The 21,495-nt window shown below is 33.6% G+C and overlaps 1 protein-coding gene and 1 pseudogene across 1 annotated transcript in view; one reads left to right on the top strand and one right to left on the bottom strand.

The window, feature by feature from the left end:
- Window positions 1-4,177: 4,177 nt before the first annotated feature.
- LOC150106624 (B-cell receptor-associated protein 31-like) overlaps window positions 4,178-21,495 on the top strand; it is a 172,955-nt gene continuing 155,637 nt past the window's right edge. Inside the window, exon 1 of the mRNA XM_090392587.1 lies at window positions 4,178-4,515. The gene's annotated coding sequence lies outside the window, so the exon portion shown is untranslated. The remainder of the gene's footprint in view (window positions 4,516-21,495) is intronic.
- LOC150106625 (translationally-controlled tumor protein homolog pseudogene) lies at window positions 14,585-14,982 on the bottom strand (annotated as a pseudogene).

The following is a 21,495-nucleotide window of genomic DNA, read 5'->3' on the forward strand; positions in this document are numbered from 1 at the left end:
GTGGTGAGTGATTGGAATGCATTTCCCGGGAGTTCGGTGAGCGCAGAGACAATGAACATATTTAAAGTGTCGTATGATAAACTGTGGATGCAACACTAGACCTTCTACGACGAGTATTTGACTCCATGGAGATTTTTATAATAATAATAATAATAATAATGTTCTGAATCTAAAGAAACAGGGAAAAAATTATAGACGAATTACAGAAAAATTGCAAAAAAAATACAGTCGGAGAATGAACACAGAATTAGAAAAATTGACAGGAGCAGTTGGCATTATTGGACTGCACAGATACTTTGAACATGAACAATCAATAAAAGTAAACACACAAAAGTCAAAATCCTTGAATAACACAAAATTTAATGTATATTTATATTTAATTTAATGTATATTTAATTAGATATGCAAAGGATTTGAGGACAGCTTAGCTAATACTAGAATGGCAGAGCATTAGAAGCAAGAACAAGGACTACGATGTTCTTTTGTATAAACAAAATATAAATAATATATTACAAAAACATGCGGTGCAAATGCAGCCCTAAGGACCTATGGAAATGGCATTTGCTATACAGAGCTGATAATATATCAGAGCGTTTTTTATCCTGCTTTATCAGACAGACTGAAGAAAGATCTTTCTAAGATCGATTTTAGGCACAGACAAGAGGAACGTTTTTCAGCAGGTTCGGTTCCCTGGTTAGGCTATATTTTGCCAAAGATCGTCTAACCAGGGAACCGAACCTGCTGAAAAACGGGTTGGGCGCCGTATCGTATAGTGTTAGAGGCTACTAGTTGGCTGCAGTACTCTGAAATCATGCGTGTGAAATCACTAATAACGCCAGCTATCAGTGACGGTTAAAAATAGAGATTAGCTATTAACCACTCTTCAAAAAGTTAGGACTAGAAGTGCCTGAGCTACTCCCTTTGGGAATAAAAGGCATTAGTACCTTTTAATATATATATATATATATATATATATATATACAGGGTGGTTCAAAATTACACGTACGAACTTTGAGGGGAGGTAGAGAACATCAAAATCAACCATATTCACATAGGAAGCATGACCAGGAACGCCACCCGACAGTGATAGGTGGTGCCGTTCGCCAGCGCTCCAGGTAAGCAATTGGAGCTTCCTCATTCAAGCTTTCGACGTCGTACGAAGAACATGCGTCGTTTGACGAACGCTGAGATAACAGACATGCATCTCGTTTACCATATTATTTATTGAACTACTACTGAACTGTTCAGTTACGCCTAATAAAGTTTTTTACACTACTTACTGCCTTGTGTTATTTCTGTATCTTTGTGTCCCTGTTGGTATCTTCCGGTGGCATTTCCGGTCATGCTTTCCTATGTGAATATGGTTGATTTTGCTGTTCTCTACCTCCCCTCAAAGTCTGTACTTGGAATTTTGAACCATCCTGTATGTATATACACACAAAAACAGAATTCAGATCTGCATACCGAAAAAAAAATATTGCAGAAACAAATTAACCTCTGCAACGTTACTTGGTTAGCATACGATGATTCAACGGATATGAGGGGGGGGGGGGCATCCGAGCATCGACCATCTTACGAAAGTAACTTAATGCTATTGGTTGTAATGCATTTTTTGTCTGTAAATAGCATGTGTTCTCCTGATGTTTGCCTGCTTGCAGGACGAAAGACTTGAGTTTCAGAGAAAATAAAGCCCTTTCACATTAGTATGAGACTGGCTACTCACCTTCAGTTGAAAAGTCCGGATAAAGGTTCTTTGTGCCCTAGACGATATTTGAATCCAGGTCTTTCCAACCAAAGTGCATAGCCGAAAAAGACTGAGCTACTGACCAAGCCACTAAATACAGTTTCATAAACGAGGCAAACTTTTCAAGCGTGACAGTCCTCTCCTTACTGCAACCTGATGCAAATCAGGCTTAAGTTTCCTAACTATAGGAGAAGAAAAACTTTCTCTGATATGCTTCAAACTGGGCATATATATATCGATAGGCTAATGCCAAAATAATCACACATATACAAACAACGGGGGGAAAAAGGCAAGTCAGCATCTACAGAACCAAAACTAGACTACCAGTTATAAAATGATGAACCGAATCGTACACAAGAAACTAGGAGATGTGATATGAAAACACAGAACACTTTCCAGAAGAATAAGAAGCAATAGCATTTATTAGTATTGGGCGGGGGGGGTGTTACAGGAAAATGAATGCCCCAGAAAAATCCTACTGTAGAGAGAGATGTTGGTGTAAACTTTTTGTTACCATATTTTATGCCCTTCGTAAAAAAGATACGACTTAGAAATTACCTATCAAACAAAGAACAAACCACAATAGAGAGTATCAGGAACCTGAGGAGAACCTCGGGAAAAGGCCGTGGCGATATGATATTCAGAAACACATTTAATTGCCTACCACTTCACACTGAGTACTTAACAATTCAATATTCGCTCTGCTGTTCATAAGATACCCATATTGATAAAACTATCACTATTATGTAGGTTAAAACAATAAAATATCTTAGAATAATTTACACTAAGCTGCTAAGTGGTCACAACATAAATCTACAAAAACTTAACACTTACACAACGCAAACAGAGAACGAATAGAGGTATGCTAATATAATAGACAAGTCATTATATGAAATATTCGTAAGACATGTTAAACACAATGCATGCATTCTGTGTACACTATTAAATTAAACTGATGTGTAATGTGGCTGTAGCATAACGTGGTATACTGACATGAATGTAGTATAGCATTTATGCACACAGCAGTGACGAACCTATCTAACAGCGAAACACCTATACCAATACACAGTTAATCTAAAACACTACCTGGATCATAAAGGCAGAACAACCAGGTAGCAAACAACCAGACCTCAGAGAACTAGAAATATCACATTAAAATACAACAGTTACAATGGAAAGTCACTTGAATCTGGGAAAGAGAAAGATAATAGTTTATCATAATGATAGAGAAACCACTGAAACGCCTTTGTGTGGGCGGAATGGGGCGGTGGCAGTGCTGCATACATTTGGTGTATTGTCACTGAAGCACTGCCACCGCCCCATTCCGCCCACACAAAGGCGTTTCAGTGGTTTCTCTATCATGTTGATATGTTATAATTAAGTCAGAACTTATGTGTGATAAACCACACATTAAAAAATGCGAACCTCTTCTGTGATATTTTGTATTATAGCATATAACTTCTCGTGTATTCATCCAACCTAAAAAAAAAATAATATGGTCTGATGTGTCAACGCTTTTAGGTACACATGAAAAATAAACCGGTCAATTTTATTCTGGTAGTTTCGGAAATGACGTCTCATTACTAATGCGGTGAATTTTCTCGACTATGATACCAAAGCGGGTCAATATATAAAAATGTACAACAGAGCCCTGATTAAGTGGCCTAATGCTAAAAAAATGTCGCTTAACAGGGAAGATAAAAGAAAAATAAAGCTTATAGGAGATATATAATCCAGGATTGCATTGCAAAATATATTAAAAGTTGAATTACCAATACATTATCCATACGAAATGATTATAAATTAAAAAGAGGTTTCAAATATAGACTATCCTGATTTCAGGATACGCATAGACCTACAATTCGCCGTGCAGGTATTCAAAACCAAATTTTCACGGAAGATGTTGGTTTATCCTTATTCCCGAAGTATCTGTATATTGCGTGTGTTCCTCGGCCCGTTTGCCTATTTTGAGGGACGAAAACCCCGAATTTCGGGAGAAAAAACGCCCCAACTTCGTATGTGACTGGATAACTCACAGTTTAAGAAAATACCTGATAAAGATTCTTCGCGCAATAGATGAGAATCGAACCCATGTCTTTCCAACTAAAGTGCTAACCTAAACCAACTGAGCTACTGAGGAGCTCATGTATAGGCTCCTGTTCATTTTATTTTTTACAGCGAATTGTATAATAATATAAAGCTTAAAAACAAAGCTTCAGGAACGTGTGGCTTTACTCGATACAACTCATGTAATTGCTTATACAACGCTTTTCAGTTAAGATCAACGACACGTATACGACGCTCATTCGTTTACAGTTTTATACACACATGACTCTGCGGTGAATCAACCGATGCGTGCTTTTCTTGATTTCCGTTTGTTTACAACTTCGATGTTTTGTTCGCTGCATCTCTGTGTGTTTCGGTATTTCGCTCTGCTGAATTATAAACTGATGATTTTAACTATCGTTTTATTTTATTGATATTATATTGTTGTTAAGAATAAGAGGTAAGGATTCTGTTGCTAATAGTGAAAAGAAGACTCGTAAGCCTATTATATTAGATACTAAAATTAAAATTATTTAATTCTGTGATGTCAGACACTGTGATGTCGCTCCAATTGAAATTCAAGTAGAGCGATATGGGTAAATTTCAAGATGGAAAACTGGACAAATATAATTTATTGGGTTCCAGAGGGTTCTAGTAAAGAAGTAGTACAGAGATTTCCGAGTCATCAGAGAGAGCAGCTAATATAAAAATTAAAAAAAAAAGAGGTGAGATGTAACTTTTTAAAATAATATCATTGATTTTATTCATACTGAAAACAAAACTATAGTAGTAAACACGTAATCTGTAGGATAAGATTAACATAGGCTTATCTAAAACTTCATTCTGAGGCTGCAGATATTCTTATGATTAGCTGTGCTTTGAAAGACAGTAGGCATGAAGAACTTCAATCTCTATAGAAACTGAAGGATTATATCATATAATGATTTAACATAACAGATTCTTAGATTCTTACTGTAGGTTGCTCAAGTTTTGTTTCTGAAAATCATGTGAAAAGAATGGAATAATATGAAACTGCTCGATTTACTACTATACTACTCCCCGCTCTTTTAGTTTGCATTTTAATGAAACATTTGTGTTTTACATTCGCGCGAAGAAGGACATTGACAATAATAATCATTATCATAATAAAGAATTTTATACAATATTTAATAAAATATGTATGGATATAAATGTCTTGGTTCACATTTCGAATAGTATTTCAACATCTACTTCACCAAAAGGTGTGTGTGTGTGTGTGTGTGTGTGTGATTATCAGATTTAATCTGCTTGCTGGCAACAGTTAACAGTTTTGTTCTGTCGTCACCATTTATGAATATGTTTCTCGAATACATAGCCGTCCCATGTGATCCTAGACTCCTATACATTTTTGTTCGTTACATTTGTTGATCAAATATCAAAGTTAGCTGCTCACTCTTATTCAGTGACTTGCATTATTAACCGTAAATAAAATGGGTTGGACTGTAAAAACATGTTTGTTATTCGTGTCTTATGAGAAATTAGAAAAGTGATCAAATTAGAAGGAAATAAAAGAAACACCTCGTTCACAAATAGTTAACGAATGACTTATTAAGATGAAATAAAAAAAAATCAAAATACTTCTTCATTTGTAGAAATAGCTTCTATATATTCATACACGAAAATGAATTGTATTCGCGCCAGAAAAATACTACGCCTATTTTCATATTTTCAATTTTTTTTTTTTTTTTTTTTTTTTTTTTTTGGAAGGTACGCAACGGTTCGGTTTACCAACACCTTTATGGTTCACGGAAGATTTATTGCCGACAGTTCACCGCGAGAGAATTGAAATAATGATACACATAACACATATGTGAAAAACTAATGTGAAACAAGACATGTTTTAAAAAATATAGTTCCTTTCTGTATTTCTTATTATTTATTTATATAGATTTTATTTAACTTTTTCATGATATTTTTATTCTGTATAAAGTGAAATTAATATTTTGATCACTGATCGGTGAGTTTCCTAATTTCTGTTTATTTCTTAAAATATTAATATGTTTTCTTCTTACTTAGATACTACCGACTATGTAGATTGGATATTAATATACGAGGGGGGGGGGGGCTGAAAGGTTCTGATAAACAACAAGAACAGAAAAGACTGCTTTGGGCAACAGCAAGGGGAGGACTTTTTTTTTTTTCTCAGAGGATGGCAAATGTTGCAGCAACGTTGTAACAAGTGTGTAGCACTTCGTGGGGAAACTTTAGAATTATGTGTGAGTTAAATAGTTTTACCTCAATTGTTTCATGGTGATTATCACATCTTTTCAGCACACCCTCGTATTTATAAACAGTGATGGGGTGGTTAGGAAGGAAGAGCGCCACATTTAGGAATGTTTATTTACTTGTGCGACTCCTCACCATTTTCTACGCAGTTAAGACACTTATCGAGATTTTTCCCCCCCTGCGCTAATTCAGAAGATGAGGTGCTTTCAATTATAGGATACCTTTGTATTTTGGAACTTACTTCATTTTACCTACATAGTAAAGAGACCTTGAATGCTATTTTGTTTTACAGGGACAGTGTAAGACCATAAGTGCATCTCTGAGTAATCATATTAACACAAACTTTGGAAATGAGCGAAAAATAAAATTAATTTACACAATACTTTGAGGAGCACAGCTTGCAAAGTGAATATATATCTTGGAAACAGCTAAAATGTTGACATAGAATTTCCTAATAAAGAAAATTCCAGATAATACAGTTCAGGTTTAGGTGAAAATATAGTAAAGTATTCCTAATTTTTAGCAGCAAGCTAAACAAACTGACTGTAGCTTGCAAAGTGTTATATCTGCTTGAAAGATACAACAATATTATTGCCTACTTTTTTCAAAACGGTAAAATGCCGATTTTGAACACTGTCAGTGAAATCTCTCAAACCAGTAGAAAATTAGAGGTTGTTTAGGATTCAGTTCCAGGGGCGGATAGGGAAGAGGGGGAAGGGAATGCAATTGGAAACCTTGAAAATTAGCATACATTTTGAAGTAGTACATATACGGAATGGTTTCACCATATGTATAGTAGTTAAGCATATTATCGAAAATGCATCCTACAAAAAAAGTGTAAAGAAGTTATCTGTTGCAATTTCGGCGCATAAATTCCTGCTGAAATATCATTGAATATAAATGTTTTGATATTAAAAAAAAAGTCTCACAATCGGAAAGCGAGTCATGCAATTTATCATCATTTGTTGTTCATTAAAACAGGAAAAACTCGTTTCTAACAGTGCCGTGTAACGATCCATATAATGGCATTTTCCAAGGAAAGAAATCAAAAGTTTCTTTTGTTTAAACAAGTCTTTCTGCTTTTATGAACAAGAAACTATGTTAAATTGCATTACATTCTTATTTGAAGTCTAATTTCAAAATATTACAAATTTATATTCAGTACAATTTTGAATGAACTCGCATTTGAAACTGAAACAGATTATTGTTGTTGCTGTTATTTGTCAAGTGCGTCCTGTAGAGAATTGATTTAAATTTTATGTTCGTTTTGAAGTATTCCAATCACATTCTTTCTCCTTCCTATACGCCATACCGCTCACAGTAACTGACCTATTTCTACTTTTTTTGCTGATTTCGTATTTCATACTTTCATAGAGTATGAAAGTATGAAAATTCATTTTACCCGTCGAGAAATGAAATGAAATAATTATTCTCTTATCTGTATCCATACTATTTCTTTGCTTGATTATTCCGGCCACTACTTTATTTTCTTTGTTCTTTCCTGTATTCAGCTGTTTAGGGAATAGCGATCAGCTAATATTGTAATTTTTACAAATAGATTGTCTGTTATCGTCTATACTTAAAACTTAGTCTTATCTTTATGTCATAAACGTTAGATATGAAGGTTAATGTTATTTTCTGTCCTTAAAAAATAAATAAATAAAAGAAAGAAGGAAGGAGCCAAACTGCATGGAATACTTTTTCTGCAATTCTCTAAAGCAGCGATTTTCAACCTTTTTTTTTTTTAAATCTTACGGCACACTAAACTAATTACAAAAATTCTGCAGCACACCATTCAAGTATTAAGAAATATATCGACTGTTTTTTCAAATAAAGGCGAAACCCGTCTCAGCTCTCCTTATAAACCAACTCTCTTTCTAAAACATCTCTTTGAAACGGGTATCAGTTGAAATTACTGAACGTTTTAAAAGTGACGCAACACCGACTAAACACGACGAAACAGATCTTACAGAATTGAATCCGATTCAACCGGTCGGCGAGAAAAGTGCTCAAAGATTTCAGTGGTTCACTGATTAAACCTGTTGTTACACCTGATATCTTAGGAATGTAGAATTCTCAGCTATCATGGTGTAACATGAAGAATAAATAAATTAAAAACCCTGCATAAAAGATAATACATGAATTATTTAAAAGAAAAAGAAATATTCTTGCATCCAATAAATTATATAAAATATAAAGGTGTTTGTTAAACTAACTAACAAAAAAGAAAGAATATATTAATGTTGTAATATGATATAAATGAGAAAATTTAACTAAATAAGACAGAAAAGGATTAGTCATAAAAGATGGTATGTGAGAGGCTAGAGATTAAAATATTAAGTAAATTCATAGAGAAATTTTGAAAGGGGATTAAGTTAGAGGCTAGCACAAGAAAAACAACAGACAATCGCTTAGGGTCAATTCCCGGATTGAGACTTCGTTACAGGCTCGCTGATCAAATGACGTTTGGCAGAAAAACGCCACCCTAATTAATCGGTAAAGTCAAGTCAAAAAGGGGGGCGGAGAAAAGAAGTTAGAGAAGGTGCCGTTAGGAGAGAGGGTATAAAAGGGTTAGAACCCCCCCCCCCCCCCAAAGGGACTCTTTTTGGCTTTTGGTTTTCGTTCTGTTCCAGGAGAGTTCTTCGCGAGCTCTTTCGTATGGATTTCACGGTGTTTTCCTGAGTGGCGAGATAGGGGTTATATCTCCATCATCACAACACGGAAACGAAAGTGCGCGGGATTTCGATTCCGTACTTTCTATGTAAGAAGTGAGGAATGCCATATAGTCAAAGAAAAGAAAGCATATTCTTTGTGTTTCAACTCCAGTGTCAACTACGAGAAAGGGAAAGAAGTAAAGAAATCGATGTCCACGTCGCGAGTTGTACAGCCGTTATATAGATGATTCAAAGTGTGTCCTAAGTTACGAGAGGTGAAGACCACGTAAGCATAGTTCAATTCCAAAAGGAACGTAGGAGAAACAGATTATCGGAGAGGTTATACCAAGATAATTCGATCAGAAAAAGGTAGAGGCCCATATGGAAAATTCAAGAAAGAAAGGTACTGTAAAATATATCTCGTGTTAACTAAGATTCGTCTGTATTAGTTATCATTATTCTAATACTGAACTGTTAAAGTGACCAAGAAAATAATACTAGGACTTTAGTATATGACAGAATATAATGAAAGTAAGCTTACTAATGTTAATATTATATGAGTAATTAAGTGTCCTGAGAATTTTGCATGTCTAATATATTGTATAAGAAAGTTTAAATGTCATAGTTATTTGTCAGTGCAGTAAATGGTTTAGTTAATCTACTTAAGTTTGGATAGTTAAATAGTGTGAATTAATCTTATGTGTCCGTGTCAAATGAATTTATGTGTTGAATGTGTATGGCGGCATGATCGTAATACCCATTATAGGATCATAGCTTAATTATTTATGATAAGCTAATGTCAGTTTGTAAATATTTAGTATAGCATTGAATTGAGTAATAACTAATATTTGAATTGCACCATGTTAAGGAATTTAATAAACCTTTTGTCCAATGACAAAAGAGTTGTCTGAAATTGTTGTCCAATGCACCACTTGAAAAAATTACAAGCCTAATCACGCGGGAAATTAATGTGTTAAGAAACGAGATAAAGTGTCACGACTGCAACATAGTTTCACTTTCAAACATATTTTAGTTCTTTCTCCTTGTTTTTGTATATAATATCTTAAACTAAATGTCCCAAAAGGCGCAGCATAATACAAATATTAGGGATACTAAGGAGAGAATTAACTTAAGTATTAGTAAAAATTTTGGTGATATCTCGTGCGTAGATAATAGTTGAACATAGATAAAGGGGAAATAACTAGATAGAATAAAAATCATAAATTGGGACACAACACTGCCTCGTATTTATACGGCGCCGACGCTACAGTGTAAGCTCAGCGTATGCTACAATTGTAGCACAACTGGAGGTACCCTTGAACCCGTGAACACCTACAACGATGCATATCTATAATAAATGTATATTAAACCAATATAATCATAAATGTTATTCACTGTTAACAATTCCGTTCGATGCAATCTAAACATTACGACTCCTCATATACTTTCAATCTATTTTTATTTACTAAAAACGATCTTATAATAGGAAAATTTCAAAAACAGTGTTGCATTAGACGGGATTGCGTTACACAGAATGTTTCGAAACATTACTACTATATATATACCTGCCACACGAGCAATTTGAAACCAATAGCAGATCAGTGCTGTATGGGGGGGGGAAGTGGGGAAAAAGGTCACGTTAATTTCGATTTAGTGAAACAGTTTACTTTTCAATAAAAATTAGGAATTTCTACCAAACAGAATTTGAATCTTCTGCTGAGGATTAATGTGATATTCAGCCTTCATCAAGTCCTCTTCCATTGCAGAAGGGTTGGATGTACTTCTCCTATGGTGAACAATTCGATATTGGTAGAGTGTGTATATATATATATTTCTATGAATGAAAAACAATCACAAACATCCATTTACTACGCTGGAAAGCAGCGTATCAGCTTTCCAGCCTTTTGACTGGAAAGCTGATACGCTAACCACTCGGCCAACACCAGGCCAACCTGTTGAGGTTGTAAAATTGTATAATAGTAACTGATTTTCTTTCTTTCGGGTTATAAATCAAATTAAATAATAACAGTAATAGTTAATCTCACTTTTATTCGCTCTTCCTGAGTGAATGAGTATAATCGATTATTATATTATTATTATGTAACTATTGTTATTATCACTGTACTGTTATCATAGAATTCATTTTATATTATGATAACACAATAAGTTTTGGGATATAAATTCATATGCATATGAAAAAGAGTCTCTTTATCCCACTTTTAGTAAAATATTACTTTTACTATTACTACCTTGAAATTGTGTGTGTGTGTGTGTGTGTGTGTGTGTGTGTGTGTGTGTGTGTGTGTGTGTGTGTGTGTGTGTGTGTGTGTGTTTCGCTTCTAGGTCAAGGTCAAACAGTGGGAACTTTTCCAATCATCCAAGTATTACTTTTGCATTTCCTATTAGGGGAAACTGAAGACTTCATAGTGCGTTCAGAAAACTTTTCTCTGTAAGCAGCTGTGATAATGAGATTTTGTTTAAAAAAAAACACTGTTATGCGTTTATGAGTACCTTCATTAGGGCTTTTCAAATGAAATTAGCTAGTCTCATAAGATATTGGATTTTGATAATGGATTTTCCTTACTAGGAAGTCGCGTTTCTCACCATGCAAAAACAGCAAATGTATATACAATAACAATAAATTATATATATTTACAATTTTTACTTGAGCGTATTTAAGTGCTGTAACTACACACACACACACGATAATTTGGAATGACATGAAGCGTCACTGAACTAGAAAGAGTGAACTGATATATTGTGTTTCATTAAGTTTGTAAGGGTGTGTAGGGTGCGTGTTTCTTGTTCATAGCATGTCTTTTTAAGGCTCATTTCAGGCTATTGTAGCTTTTCAGGTTCGTGTATTCAAAAGGCATTTATTTAGCATGCCTGGGATGTAGAAGTTTTGTGTGACCTTTCCGTAGTGATTATTATATTTATGTGTGATATAATCAGTTATCTGAGGTCTTGTTATACGGTATGTATTTATGATTCTCCTGTAGTTTGCATCGAAATAATATTTTAGCATAGTTGCATAGTGACATAAGTGTTTTGCTGTTGATATTTTGTGTTCTGACATTGCAGTGTATATAAAGCCGGTATTGTCTCTTTGTTTCCAAAAGATCAGTTTTGTCATTTTGTACTTTAATGATATTAATATTTAGTTTAGTGTGCACAGAACGCATACATTGTTAGAGCGTATCATAGGATATTGTTGCATAGTGCCTTGTATATTAGCGTTTTTAGGCGTGTGGGAACTATGTCTTTTAACCTGTAGAGTTTGTTTTATAGATGGTTTAGGTGGCTATTCCAGTTCATATCTGCATCAAAGTAGATTCCAAGGTATCGTATTGTTTCAACCTGAGGATGATGGTGGTGGTTTTACTGTTCTGTGTGTTTTTTATGTTGGATAGTATATGTTGGATGGTTTATGCACTGGTTGAGTCAGTGGATTTCTGAATATAGTTAACTTTGTCTTATCAGAGTTTATGTGTTTGGAGTTTTTGGTGAGCCAGTCAATGAGCAGATTTAAGCCATGCTTCATATTTGTTTGTCTATGCTTACATTATTATGAATGGTAGGCATTAGTTCACTAATGCCTTGTACATAAGGGATAGGAATGCGCGTTGTTTCTTCTGTATTTGAAGAGGAACACATATTAAAACTACTAAAAGCTCTTTTGATGAAGGAATTCTTATATCCCTTATGTACAAGGCATTAGTGAACGTATAGCAAAAGTTTTAAAAGCACTGAATATTTTTGTTGCCTTTTGACCGTTCAGAAAAATCTCCACCTTTCTGACTTCTCCTAAGGACAAGCTTCCACATCTTAATCATCCAGGTGTCTACCAGATTCCTTGCTCTTGTGGATGATCTTATTTCGGACAAACCGGGAGATCTGCCTCTATTCGGCTAGAAGAACACCAATCGTATATTAAATACCTTGAACCTAAACAGTCTGCACTTGCAGAACATGCCATTGCCATTAGACATAGAGTCCATTGGAAAAAAACAAGAGTCCTTCACAAAAGTTGGTTTCTCATGGAACGGCTTTATAAAGAAATATGTGAAACTTTACTTCACTCTCCTAACTTAAACAGATTCGATGGTTTACGTCTATCCCGTTTATGAGAGATAGTACTTTATAAATCAGCTAATCTTTCCTAACTTTTTATTATATATATAATTTTTTTTTTAGGAAAAGTTTTTTGACCTTTTTAGTTATGTGCCACTTTTTGGAATTGACAGTTATTGTTGAATTTATACTGAAGATGCCTGTGACACACAGGAAAATTATACTATTAAATACTCTTTTTACGTGAGTTTTTCCGTTATTAATTTTGTATTTATATGTCTGCTCACGGTATTCCTTTATTAAAACATATAACAGGATAATTCATGTAGTATTAGTAATGATCATACCACAATAATAATTTACTATTGTAGTTCACAGTTACTCGAGAAAATATGACTGAGCGTTAAAGTTTACATTTTTCTTTTCAAAATTTGACAAAATATGATCATACAGAATCATACAACGTGTGCAATTATCACATATTTTTTGTTTAGTAAAAATATATAGTAAATAATAATAAATATTATTTTTAGCAATAACACTTTATTACCTCAAATAAATTTACATGCATATTATATAAATTTTAAGCAATAATACTATAAGTTCTTACATAGGATTCATTCAGATTCCAATTTATATCCTTACAATTTGCACAACGTACAATTCAAATAACAGAATAATAACAATCACAGTGTTTTGCAGTTACAGGTGACAGCTACACAAGCCAGATGATATGAGGTTCAATTTTTTAGGTCTGACAAAGTGTTATCACACAGAATATTAACATTTATACACTTCACATGTTATATTTTCAGTTTTTGTACAAACATACAGTGAAAAATACATACTACATAAGTTAAGAATACTTTTTTAATTATAATGTTTTTTTTAATTATTATACAGAGTATTTACATATATGCAAGTAAAACATAAGAAAGATTCCTGTAATTGGACCACATGTTTATTAAGGTAAATAAAAAAATAAATAAAAAATAAAAAACCCGACAAGTTTTCGTAAGTCGTTTGACTTACATCTTCAGGGGTCAAAGGTAACTAACAGTTTAAACACAAGAAATGAGAAATTACTCAAAATAGTTCATTCTATGCAGTTGTCTAACTGTTCATTAAATTAAATATCCAAATGCAGATTCAGTGCAATGCTAAGTTTGAACAATACGGGATGCTGTCACGTTCTGTTGTTCACGTTCACATTGTCCGAGGTCTGACTTGGGTATATTGTTTATCAATGATGACCAAACTTGGTGTAGAATTAGGTCCTAGTTTTTGTTGCATTGCATTGGACTTCTAAGCATGTTTGCAGTGGTACAATTACTGGAATCTTTCTTGTGAACTGCTAAACCATAGAAACCTACGCCTACAAATATTATTGCATTTTCTGTTTGTTACAAAAATTCATTTTTGATAAATAACATGATGAGTCTTTTGACTCCATGCAGGTTTGATAATTTTTTATATTTATTTTTGCTTTATTGTGAAGAATTCGAAACAAACAATAAGTTTTTCTCTTTATTCATACAAACTACGGAAAATCCATGACAGATGGCATCAGTGTATTGTTTGATGTAGTCACCAGCATTTTCATTCTGTTAAATAAGTATATTAAACCAAATTTTTGAATCCTTTATTACAACTGAAGGCACGGAGAAAGACAAACTGCAGAGCTTCGTATATACACAAACGCAATCACGTTAGATTTAGGAGAGCTCTCATTCAAAAGATGCAGATTAGAAAGCCAATTTTAAGCATCACTCACTTCAGAATGATTTAAGAGTATTCTTGGTCACACTTTTTCTTCTTCAAGACCATGTTTAAAGAAAAGCATAATAAGTTGTTCTCCAGATCCATCTAGCTTTTCACGATATTCTAATAAACCAATCATGCCATCAAAATTGGAACTCTCGCACATGAAAAATCAGCCTTGGAAAATCATGTTTCTACAAGTCGCTGGTTCAGAATCAAATCCGGTCCAGATACAACACATTCATCTCTACCTTTATTAACCTCTTCCTGAGATGGATTAGCTCCTTGGAAGGAGCTAATCCATCTCAGGAAGGATGTTACTACTCTTCTTGTAACATGATTACATTCAACTTCAAACAGACATTCGTCGACTAATCTGATATTCGATGAGTCGGTAAACATTTCATCGCGAATCAAAAGATCTTTGAAAATAATCATTTTTGCAAAGATTAAATCAATCGCTGACGAAGCTGAATAATAATAATAATAATAATAATAATAATTTTTTACATTTATTATGTCTCAGATAAATTATATATATATATATTTCTTGCAAATTTTTCCTTTTTTTGTATTCTAAAATGCGTTAATAATAGTTATTATGGATAGTAATTTATAGTTTGCAATTGGATAAGGTTACATTTTTTAACAGCATTTATAGTATAAAGTAACTTATATGTATTTTACAATTTTTGCTTTTTAATATATTTAACCGCTGTAACTACAGCACTTCAATGTAATAAATAATTCTTTTTTTTGTTGTCGTTGTTGATTTCGGTTGAGATGTAATGTCTCTGCTTGCATCCTCGAAGCTTTTCAATGAGCTTATCTGAGGATGACACCGGTTAGATATGTGTATTTTTTTATTGATTTGATTGCTGGGTTAGAAGTAGGCTGATGTTTGGTTGGTCAAATGAATGATCTGAAAGGTCTGATCAAAGTGAAATTGCCGGTATGTTCTGGTGTTGCATCTGTCTTGGTGGTTCACATTCATTTTTATTGTGGTCTTCCTTTTGAACTAATTAGGAGACTTTTTTTTCACTGTGGCAGCCTTTCTATGTCTTCTGAGCTTTTGATTTGTATCGGTTTTGAAGTTTGTGACTTCCTCAAGAATATCTTGGCATCTCTGATCTACAAAAATTCGTAATTTTGTTCTGATTTTGCTTTTTTTTGCTTGGTACAACAGATTCTGGTTGAATGGTGTTAAATATTCGGATAGGAAGATTGGTGCGTTGTCTTGCAGTGCGTTCAAGTCCTTGGCAACTAGTTTTTTCTGTCTGCTGGCTTTTATGAGATTGTCTCTTGTGGATTTGCTTGTAAGACGAACTATCTGGTGCTGGTCGTGGCAAACCTTGTTTTTTGCTTTTCCTAGTAATCCGATTTACGGTCTGAATGTCGTTAAGCTGTAGGGGGATGTCAATTGCATGGCCTAGTTTACTACGTCTCTCAGATTTTCTGTAGGTACAGTTTCAGGAAGACCGTTTATGATAAGATCTTCTTTATGTTGTTACTGATTTAAACGTTCGTATTGTAGTTTAGAGAATGAAGTTCTTGACAGAGTTCGGATGTTTCTTTCATCAAGTTGTGTTGCCTGGCATTTAGTGCGTTAATGCTGATTTTGATGTCTTTTACCGTTTGCAACACTTCTATCACTGCTAAATTATTAGGTTTGACCAAATCTTCATATTCGCTACATTTTTTTTTGTTATTTGTACGTTCTGTTTGTCGAAGAGTTCTTAAACAAGATCTACTAAGCTGGCTTTTATAGTCTCTAGACCGTTTTCTATATTTAATAATAATAATAATAAATTTAAACTGTAATAACATTTATTTTTATCATCATACAGAGTATTTACATATATACAATAAAGTATACTATTACATTTTCTGTTCAGTACAAATGTAGAGTACAATGATTTGATTTTTTTAAATATAAATGTACATAATTTTTTTTCAATATCAATATCATAGCTTATTATTATACAGCCTATTTATATATACACAGTTTTTTTTAATATCAGTATTTTTATACACCTTCATTATTTTTATACACCTTACTGACTGTTTTATTACATAATCTGCAGTCTTTGATTATGAGGATTACGTGTAGATGAGTGAGGCAATTTAATTCCACCTACTTCGAAGCTTGGGTTAGCTTTTATGAAGAGAGTGGGATTTTAGCCTTCACTATTTATGTTGTTGTTACTGTTTATGTATGGGATGTAGGCATTGGATGCTGGTGATTTGTGATGTGTATATTAGTGTTAATGGTATATTAACTTTGTTAGTATATTTTTTCAGAGTTCGTGTTTTCACGTTCTGTAGTTATCTATGTGTTTTAAATTTCTTGATAGGTTGTTGAGTTGCGTGGGTATCTGATGTGATCTCACAAAAGAACCGTATGAGTTGTTGAATGGTGTAGGGATCTAGAGAGTTGTTGTAGAAACCTGAAACACTACATAACATATTAATGTTATGTAGTGTTTCCGGTTTTTAATGCTCAGAATTCTGTGTGTCGCCATGTGCTGGTCGGATACTGGTTGTTGCGTATAAGGTAGTCCAAATCACTGTTGACACAATTTTCCTGTGTAATGTTTCTAATTTTGTTAGGTGGCTGTTTGATGTGTTTGCACAGACTGTTATATCGTATCTGAGTAGGGATTCGCAGATACTGTGATATAGGAGTTCTTTTATGTTGGATGGAATAACGTCTTTTACTTGGAAGAGTTTTGCTGCGATGATCCGGAGCTTGGTATGTAGGTATTCTATATGTTTTGTCCATTTAAGGTGGCAATCTATATAGAAACCAAGGTATTTTGCATGTGTTACAGGTTTGATTTCTGGGCATTGGCAGGTATTTTTGTTGTTAATGCAGCGGTATGTGTGACAGTGTATCGATAGTGGTGCGGGGCGCATGATTCTTGGGTTGTGTATTATCAACATCTGTGTTTTGGTGCCGTTGATTAGAATTGCGTTTTGGTAGAAGAATGCTGTGATTTCATTTAGGTCTTGTTGTGCTTTGGAGAGAGCCGTGTTGATGTCTGCGTGGATTGCTAGTAGTGCAGTGTCATCTGCGTACTGAAATATTTGACTTCTTATGGCCATGTTATGAACATCGTTAATGTATATGTTGAATAGAGTGGGTGATAATATGGCGCCTTGAGGAACATTGTGTTTTATTTGTATACCCCGACTGCGATATGTACCTACTTTTGTTACTTGTGTTCTGTTTGAGAGGTTGTTCCTGAACCATGTATGCAGTGTTCCTCTTATACCTATTGAGTATAGTTTGGTGAGTAGTATGTCATGTTTTCAAGTGTATCAAATGTTTTGGTTAAGTCAAACAGTATAAGGACAGCGTACTTGTTTTTGTCGAGAGCTTTGTTTATTGTGTCGGCGATGTCTTCTAATAAAGTGATGATTTACCATGTTTTAAATTGGAGTAATTATTACAGTTTTTAGTTGTTGTGGAATAATGCCAGTGTCGAAAATAATAATAATAATAATATATATATATATATATATATATATATATATATATATAATATTTATAATGTATTACATGAAGACAATTGTGCATAGCAGATACTTGCACGTACATAATATTTTAAAATAATAATAATAATTGTTTACAACGTATATTATTATAATATTAACATTGATGATTATTATAGATTTTTTTTGCATTTTTACACTCTGTATATATATATATATATATATATATAACAATATATATAGTTTTTTTTAATAATAATACTTTTTTTCTATTATCATCGTACAGAGTATTTACATAAGTACAATTAAGACATATTACATTTTCTGCTCTGTAAAAAATTCTGTACGCAGTTTAAGTACCTTATTTTTTTATATTTTTTTCTTTAAATATAAATACACGTAATTTTTTCATATCAGTATCACTATTTATTATTATACACCGTACTGACATACATTACAATAATTTGCAGTCCTTGATTATGAGGATTAGTTGAGTGAGGCGGACTACTTCCCCCCCCCCCCTACTTCGAAGCTAGGGTTAGCTTTTATGAAGAGAGTAGGATTAGCCTTCACTATTTATGTTGTTTGGTACTGTTTAAAGATGGAATGTAGGCGTTGGATGCTGGTGATTTCTGATTTGATATGTGTTAATGGTATATTAACAGTGTTGGTATAGTTTCCAGAGTTCGTGTTTTAATATTCTGCAGTTGTCTATGCGTTTTAGATTTCTTGATAGGTTATTGAGTAGCGTGGGTATCAGATACGATCTCACAAAAGAACCGTATGAGTTGTTGAAGGGATGTATAGAGTTGTCGTGGCTCGTGTTATGCGATATGTGTCTCTGTTGTTACGATAGGTGATGTTGAAGTAATTCCTTAGTAAAATTATCTACAATAATAATAATAATATTTTTTTATCAATATAAAATTGGTAATGTTCACATGCATACTATTTACAATGTATACATGTGTAAACAAGTACATATATGGACATAAATTAAATGCATAATAGGGTAATATGATGTAATGAAAGGAAATGGCATATTTGTGAAAATGAGTTGTGTGATAATATTCGCAGTAAAAGGATAATGAAGCAGAGTAATCCGATGACTTCGAAGCTAGAGTTAGTTTTTCTGAAGCCAGCGAAATTTAAGCAATGATACTATGATTTCTTACATGTGATTCATTCAGATTCCTATTCATCCTTATAATTTGTACAATATGCGATTCATATAAAAGAACTATAAAAAAGCAGAATCATAGTTAACGATTATTGTTCACAGTTACAGACATTATTATTATTATTTTTTTTTTTTATTATATAAGAAAGCCGCAAAGAAAAATCAGAATTCGCTCAAAAACAACCCAAATTCCTTGGATAACACAAAACTTAATCCTAGAAATACACAGAAAGGATGCTCCATGGAAAGAATTAAAGCGATATCCAAATAACACAGCTTTAAAAACTGAATATAAGATAACAAGGAATCGTCTTACAACACAAATAAGAAATGCAAAAAGAAACTACTACAGAGACAAATTAACCTGTATAATACACAAAACAACATGAAACAAACCTGGCATCTGATCAACGAGATTCTAGATTATGCTCCCAACACCACCGCCCCTCCGAAACCATAAAACACAGTTTCATGAAAGACGCAAAACCTATCCAACAACTAGCAAATGACCTTAACTAATACTATGCAGACTCCATACAAGAACTACACAAAAATATTCTCCCTCATCACAAAACGTAATCCTCCACTTGGACCACAATCAAAACAGACATTATGGTTCCCAATCATAAAAGAAGCAGAACTTCTCTCTGTAATACATCAAATCAAACCAAACAAAGGCCCAGGAATTGATGGTATAAGACCTAAGGATATCAAGCAACATGCTTAGGTCCTATCCTACTAAAATTAATATATAAAATATTTGAAACAGGACAGATACCAAGTATGCTAAAGACCGCCATAATCGCACCCATATACAAACATGGAAAAAGAAATTTAATCAACAATTACAGACTCATAGCAACATTACCAATTATCAATCAAATTACTGAGCGGATCGTTCTGAAGAAACTCACAGCATATGAAGAGACCTTTCATATTACCCCCAAAACACAATATCGTTTTCAGAAAAACAAGGGAACAACATCTCTCTTGGAAGACTTTACAGACGTAATTAATACCGCCTTAGACAAAAACAAAATTGCCATGGTAGTCTTTATTGATCTAACTAAAGCATTTGTTACACTCACACATCAAACTTTGTTAGAAAAGCTGAGGCATGCTGGAATAGACGTGCCTCTGCACGGGTGGTTTACAAACTACCTCCAAAATAGAAAACATATCACTCGTATCGGGTCAAACTGAAGTAGAGAGCTACTAGTAACCTGTGGAGTGCCACAGGGAGCTGTACTCTCCCCAACTCTATACAACATTTACACGCATGATATTAATCAGCTACCCCTCAAAGGTATGATACTCCAATACGCAGACGATACAGCTATAATATCCATCCATAATAACGCAAGCATAGCCCAAACAATACAACATGACATAAATCTGATCACAGATTGGCTCACGAAAAACTCCATACACCTAAACTCAGATAAGACAAAATTAATGATATTCAGAAATCCACTGACTCGACCAGTTGATAACAAATATATATTATTAATATATTAATATCTACGTACCTGACATGATAAACAAACTGCCGTTCGACGACGGAAACCTAGGAACATACAGAGAGCTGAAACAGGCGCTATATAAATATTATAGCGAGAATGAAAATTAGAGCAATTCCTGTTTCTCTCCCCCCCCACACACACACACGCACGCACGCACGCGCACACACACACACACACACACACACACACACACACACACACACACACACACACACACACACACACACACACACACACACACACACACACACACACAAACCTATGACAAACTCCCTCTCAAAAACCATCACCACAAGAACAAAAGAAACAAACACACTATGTCTAAATCCAATCCTATTTGCAAAAAGGAAAAAAAAAGTTAAACTGTAATAGGAGTTGAAGTCTTCAAAGCACGTAACAACAAACAGTAAAATCAACACCTGGCTTGCGACCAGTATAGAAACATAACCATGAAACCACCACCATCTATCATCTATTATCTTCCTCAGATAAGCTCTGCTAAGCTTCGAGGAAGAAAATTATTAACTTGCAAGTATCTGTTATTCACAATTGTAATGTGTTATTATAGTATCTATGTATGCAATTTATCTGAGACCAAAAAAAATATATATTTAAGAATATTATTAACTTGCAAGTTAATAATATTCTTATGTTATATAATTGTTAATCGTGTATATATAATTATTACTGTATCTATGTATGTAATTTATCTGAGACATAATAAAAAAAATATTATTATTATTATTAATTTAC

The sequence above is a fragment of the Typopeltis vanoorti genome, chromosome 5, assembly GCF_054136105.1.
Source record: "Typopeltis vanoorti isolate ZY-2024b chromosome 5, IOZ_Tvanoo_1.0, whole genome shotgun sequence".
Taxonomy (NCBI): domain Eukaryota; kingdom Metazoa; phylum Arthropoda; class Arachnida; order Uropygi; family Thelyphonidae; genus Typopeltis; species Typopeltis vanoorti.